Raw genomic sequence first — 6,000 nt, 5'->3', positions numbered from 1 at the left:
ATCTAAACACAGTATATTTCAGCATTAAAAAGAGAAAGTTCAAAACTAGTTGTTATCCTATTTATTTCTGTAAATGCAAAACTCTCTTAATGCTTTTAGGTGAAGTAGGCCCAAATAATAGGCGATGTTCTGTCATGTCTGACTAAAATAAAAATTCAGCCTAAGGAAATTCCTTTTGTAGACATTATTTGTTCTACAAAAAGTACAAAAGTTAGCCGGGCGTGGTGGTGCGCAGAGATTGTATCTCCATGCTGCTTACTCTAGGTTGCAGTGTGTTCCCAACACATTTTAATGGTTTTAAAATGGTATTTCAATTTTTCCTCCAGTTTGTATGCTCAGCCACCTGTATGTTTCCTCTGCACGTTTCCAAAGTGAAGGAAAGGAATTTTTTTTTCTAATATTGTATTAATAGAGAAATCTAGATTTTTGGATTAATATTCTTTAATAAGCACCGAGTTGAACAGAACGGGTTGCTCTCTAATTGATTATAATTTCCACTGGAACACTTCTCCAGGTTGAATGAAGGTCCACGTTTTTTTTCTTATTCTTCTTTCCAACCTCTATTCAGTTTCAGTTGAGAATCTAAGATTACGGTGACCAATCAATTTTAGGCAGGAAGAGACTGCACTGATTAGCTCAACTGCCTCCTTTTCAGAGAACCTAAAGCCCACGGGCCGATTTACCAAAGAGGGTGTATTCTTACCCATGCTGTCTTATTTTTCAAGATTCCAGACTAGTCATGAAGCAAATGGTGTAACTGCTAGCTGATGGGAATTTCTGGAATGGATTTAAATGTGAGGAAGACAAAGGCCTAGTGGTAAGATCAGCTCTGGAGGTAGATTACTTGGATTCCAATCAACTTAGTTTGTGTTCTTAGGCAAATTACATAACTTTTCTGTGCCTCAATTTCTTTGAAAGAGGGTGTGTAATAGTATCTATCTCACACCGTAAGTGTGAGGATTAAGTGAGCTATTCTACCAAAAGTATCATAACATGCAGTTAAACTCTTCAGTGAACAGTATTTTTACCCAAATTACAAACTGCCAAACCCTTAAGTCTTGAGCTTTCAAGGAGAGTTAGGAACCCTCCTATGGCATTGTCTTCTAAAAATCTGCTGCACAAAGTTGATATTTGCATCAACTTTGGAGCTCAAATGGATTACTTTTATGAAGTTTGGGGCAAATGGATCATATACACATAGGAACCCCTCCCCCAACACACAGAAGTTATGTGGACACGCAGAATTCAAAAGTCTGAGGGTGGCTGTGCTCAAGGGGTAAAGGGATGCTTAGAAAACTGCCTTTTTTGGCCGGGCGCGGTGGCTCACACCTGTAATCCCAGCACTTTGGGAGGCCGAGGTGGGTGGATCACGAGGTCAGGAGTTCAAGACCAGCCTGGCCAACATGGTGAAACCCCGTCTCTACTAAAAATACAAAAATTAGCCGGGCGTGGTGGTGGGCGCTTGTAATCCCAGCTACTCGGGAGGCTGTGGCAGATAATTGCTTGAACCCGTGAGGCGGAGGTTGCAGTGAGCCGAGATCTTCCCACTGCACTCCAGCCTGGGAAACAGAGCGAGACTCCATCTCAAAACAAACAAACAAACAAACAAACAAAAAACTGCCTTTTTCTCCTAGGAGGAAGGCAGGACCTTCAATGAGGGTGGCTGGCTACCAGGGAACTAAACTTTAACACAGCAAAGGTGAGTCGGTCTCCCTGCGACCACAGGCGTCCAACCCAGGCCCACCTCCCACCTCCTGGAAGGCCCAGGTGTGGCTGGAGGGCTACTGAAAGGGTCAGACCACGGGACTGTTCTCAACTTTGGGCTTTTACATAGCAGTTTCAAAGACAAAGGGGCTTTTCATCTAGGTTTAGTTTGCCGCCCTCCTCCTCCCAGGCCCAAGCTTGTTCCCCAATGTCCCCAGCGATGCTTGGGACGTCCCTTAGTGCTCCCCTTTTTTGGGGGGGGCCACCCCGCGCCTCTAGGTTGTCTTCCGTCCCTCCTAGACAGAGGTGGATGGCCGCGACATTCCAGGGAGGAGAAACGGAGGGGCGAGGGGGGCAAAGACGCCCTACTAAGCTCCCACCTTGGGAACGCGTCCCACCACGCCCTCGAGGCCCCCTCTGCCTACAGCCCTCACCGCGCTTCCTCCTCTTGCCCCATCCTCGGCAGGGGGGAGTGGCGCGGTGCGGCCGGCGCTCTCTGATTGGCTGCCGCGTCGGCGATCCACGCAACGATTGTTCCCTACGGCCGTCTGCAGCCAGCGCGCGCCAGGTGCGGAGCGGGCGTTGGAAGTTGCTGGCAGTCGGAGGCAGGGGCGCCTGTCACTCGCGGCGAGCGCGGGCGGCGGCCAGGGCGCAAAGTTGAGAGCAGTCTCTAGTCTGAGGCTTTCAGTCGCCCTCCAGTATCATCAGTACCACGGACTCCACCTTGCTGCGGCCTCTCAGCAACCCAGTGCACCTGCCACTCGACCAGGTAGGTACGCCGAGGCACCTGGGCGTCGGACATCGCGCCTTCGCCGCTCTTTGCGGCCGCGGTACTGCCTGAGCGGGGGGCCTGGGAGACGTGTGGGGATTGGGGCCGGTCGCTTGGTGCCCTCTTCCCGCCGCCGGGAATTCTGCGTGTCCACATACCTTCTGTATGTTGGGGGAGGGGTTCCTATGTATATATAATCCATTTGCCCCAAACTTCATAAAAGTAATCCATTTGAGCTCCAAAGTTGATGCAAACATCAACTTTGTGCAGCAGATTTTTAGAAGACAATGCCATAGGAGGGTTCCTAACTCTCCTTGAAAGCTCAAGACTTAAGGGTTTGGCAGTTTGTAATTTGGGTAAAGATACTGTGCACTGAGAGTTGAACAGGGAGGCGAAGACAAGTTTGTTTTTTCCCGGGAGAGCCCTCGCTTGGAACTGCCTCCTCCCTCCTTCTGCGGCGTGCGCCCCCAGACCTTCATCCGCCGCCAGAGCTGGGGTGGGCCGGGCGTTGGTGCCGATGACAGCCCCCGGGGAGGGTCTTCATACAGTCTTGAGGGTGTGCATGCTGGTCCCTGCCCTCCACCGCAGCGGGGCTGGGACTCAGCGGTCGGGTCCGGGAGCTGCCTTTGGTGCGCACGGGCTGGGGTGTAGACGGGGCGCGGAAGGCTGTGCTTCGCGGAGGCCTGCGTGGTTGTGCCTGCCCCGAGCGTGGCTCTGAGCGACCACTGGAGAGGCTGATGATGGGTCTAGGTGTGAACGGTGCATTAGAGATGGCGTTGATGGGTGCGAGGGGGCACAGAGAGACTTAAGTGCTACTGCACTTTGGGGACAGTTTGCATTGGAGTGTGGTTTAAGGGACACAGAGGCAACAGTTTGGAGGAGGGCAGAGAGGTTATGAAGAAAAGTCAGAGGGAGTTATTCCCAGGATTCTAGCTGAGAAAGTTGCAACCTTGTAGATAGAAGCAGCCACTTTTACCTCCTGGCCCAACCCTCAAAAAAGCACTTGGCAGTGTCTATGGAAGGGTGGCATTTAAATAAGGCCAGTTGAGTTTGATGGTTAAAGGGCCTAACGGTTACTGAGAAATCAGCAGTATTGTGATGGGAAAAGCAGCGTCATTTTTATTCAGCAAAGAAAGTTTGGAAGTATTTTATTGTGAGAATTGAGGATAAGATTTAAGGAAGTTGTTGATGGGGTGTGTAGGGGTAGAGTTAGGTGATTGCTCTAGCCTCAGGCTAAAGGTAGTTGACTTTGGAAATTTTGCTTACAATTATTTCAAGCATACTTGCACTTTACACGGGATACTGGTTCAAGGTCCTTAGCTAGAATGTGCTCCTGTTGTTTAATCTTCAGGGATTTCATTTATAATACAGGATTCCCCCTTGTCCAGACGACTTTTCCTAGCAGCAAACTGGAAACCCGACATTAGGGTACAGGTTGCCATGTGCTTTACTGTTCAAAATAAAATAAAGTATGTGGAAGGAGTGTAAAATAATTCTGCCTTCTGTTGAAATCTCGTATTGCCGTCATAACTTACAGTTAAATAGTAAAGTACCTATCCCCACCTACCTTCAACAGCAGTTATAATGTGTATCATGCGAATAAAGTATTGGTAGGGAAATTAATCGTATATTTGAAGAAAATACTATTCCCTGTTTATTAATAAATTGATCAGAATTTAGAGTTTTTCATCTTCTCAGCACTGCGGAGGACCCTCTTTGTTTTCCACACTGACATGCAGTGTATGACCTTTTAGCATATCACACTCCTGATTAAATAGGCTGCTGCCAATGCAAACATTTTGCTGATGAGGGGCAAGGGAGATAGGCATATACATTTGCATTTCTTTTAGGGAGACAAGTATATATTCACATTCTGTCTTTCTCTTCCCCCTCTTACTTTCCCTTCTCCCAACCCCATGTCTGCCATAGGCTTACCCTCCGTCCCATGCCGAAATATTTTCTTGACTATGCTAATAATACCTTTTAATGTATATAATGCGTATAAGTTTTTAAAAGTGATTTGATAGTAATGAACTCATTTAAACATCTCAGCAACCAGAGAAAGTTCTTTTTCAGTACTGAAATAAGCAGGAGAATCAAGGGAAGGAGACAGGACTTAAAAATTTTTGACTTCCTTCTTTATTTAGCCAAAGGTCTTGAGTTGGTACCTTGGGACTACTATAAATTTGTACAGCCACGTATAGCCCTAATTTGTGTAGTACAGCCATGTACTGCATAGTGCCAGTGAGGTCATTAGACCTCATATATGATACTGGTCCCATAGATTATAAGGGAACTGAAAAATTCCCATTACCTAGTGAAGCTGTAGTATTCATAATGTCTCAGGGCAACACATTACTCATGTTTTTGTGGTGACGCTGGTGTAAACAAACCTACTGTGTGCAGCCAGTCCTGTAAAAGTCTAACATATACAATTATGTACAGTACATAATACTTGACATTGTTAAATACATTACTGGTTTGTGTAGTTTCTATACATTTTATCATTGTTTTAGAGCATGCTCCTGTTGACTAAAAAGAAGAGTTAACTATGGAACAGCCTGAGGCAGGCTAAGTGCAATTACACTACAATATTCAGGAAATATTCCAAAAGATGGCACTGTCATAATAGCACATGATAGCTACATGCATGCTATAGCCCCTGAAAACCTTTCAGTGGGACAAGATTGGAGGTGGAAGACAGTGATATAAATGATCTGGACCCCAGGTAGGCCTAGGCTAATGGGTGTGTTTGTGTCTTAGGTTTTTTTTTTTTTGAGACGAGAGTCTCTCTCTGTCGCACAGGCTGGAGTGCAGTGGCATGATCTTGGCTCACTGCAACCTTCACCTTCCTGGTTCAAGCAACTCCCCTGCCTCAGCCTCCCGACTAGCTGGGATTACAGGCACATGCCACCACATCCGGCTAATTTTTTTTGTATTTTTAATAGAGATGGGGTTTCACCATGTTGGCCAGACTGGTCTCAAACTCCTGACCTCAGGCAATCCGCCTGCCTCGGCCTCCCAAAGTGCTGGGATTACAGGCGTGAGCCACCACACCTGGCCTGTTTGTGTCTTAGTTTTTAACAAAAAGTTTTAAAATTAAAAGTAAATAGAAAACAGCTTATAGAATTAAGATACAAAGAAAGAATACTATTGTATAGCTGTACAATATGTATTTTAAGCTAAGTGCAATTACAGAAGAGTTAAAAAGTTTTTAAAGTAAAAAAACTCCAGTAAGCCAAGGTTAATTTATTATTGAAGAAAGAAGAACTTTATAAAAATAAATTTAGTGTAACCTAAATGTAGAGTGTTTATAAAGTCTATAGTAATGTACAGTAATGTCTTAGACCTTAACACTCACTCACCACTCACTCACCCAGAACAACTTTTAGTCCTGCAGTCTACATTCATGGTGAGTGCCCTGTATAGCTAAGACATTTTTTATCTTTTATGCTGTATTTTTACTGTGCCTGTTCCAAGTTTAGATACACACATACTACTGTGTTAGTTACTACAGTATTCAGTAC

At 45.7% G+C, this 6,000-nt stretch overlaps 1 long non-coding RNA gene across 2 annotated transcripts in view; it reads left to right on the top strand.

The window, feature by feature from the left end:
- Window positions 1–2,263: 2,263 nt before the first annotated feature.
- Window positions 2,264–6,000, top strand: part of LOC134737216 (uncharacterized) — a 39,726-nt gene continuing 35,989 nt past the window's right edge. For both annotated transcript variants that reach the window (XR_010121887.1, XR_010121886.1), the window contains exon 1: window positions 2,264–2,473. This is a non-coding gene — a long non-coding RNA (uncharacterized lncRNA). The remainder of the gene's footprint in view (window positions 2,474–6,000) is intronic.

This window comes from Symphalangus syndactylus, chromosome 7, assembly GCF_028878055.3.
Source record: "Symphalangus syndactylus isolate Jambi chromosome 7, NHGRI_mSymSyn1-v2.1_pri, whole genome shotgun sequence".
NCBI lineage: Eukaryota > Metazoa > Chordata > Mammalia > Primates > Hylobatidae > Symphalangus > Symphalangus syndactylus.
Note: the sequence above shows the minus strand (reverse complement) of the source record. Positions and strands in the feature narration are given on the sequence as shown.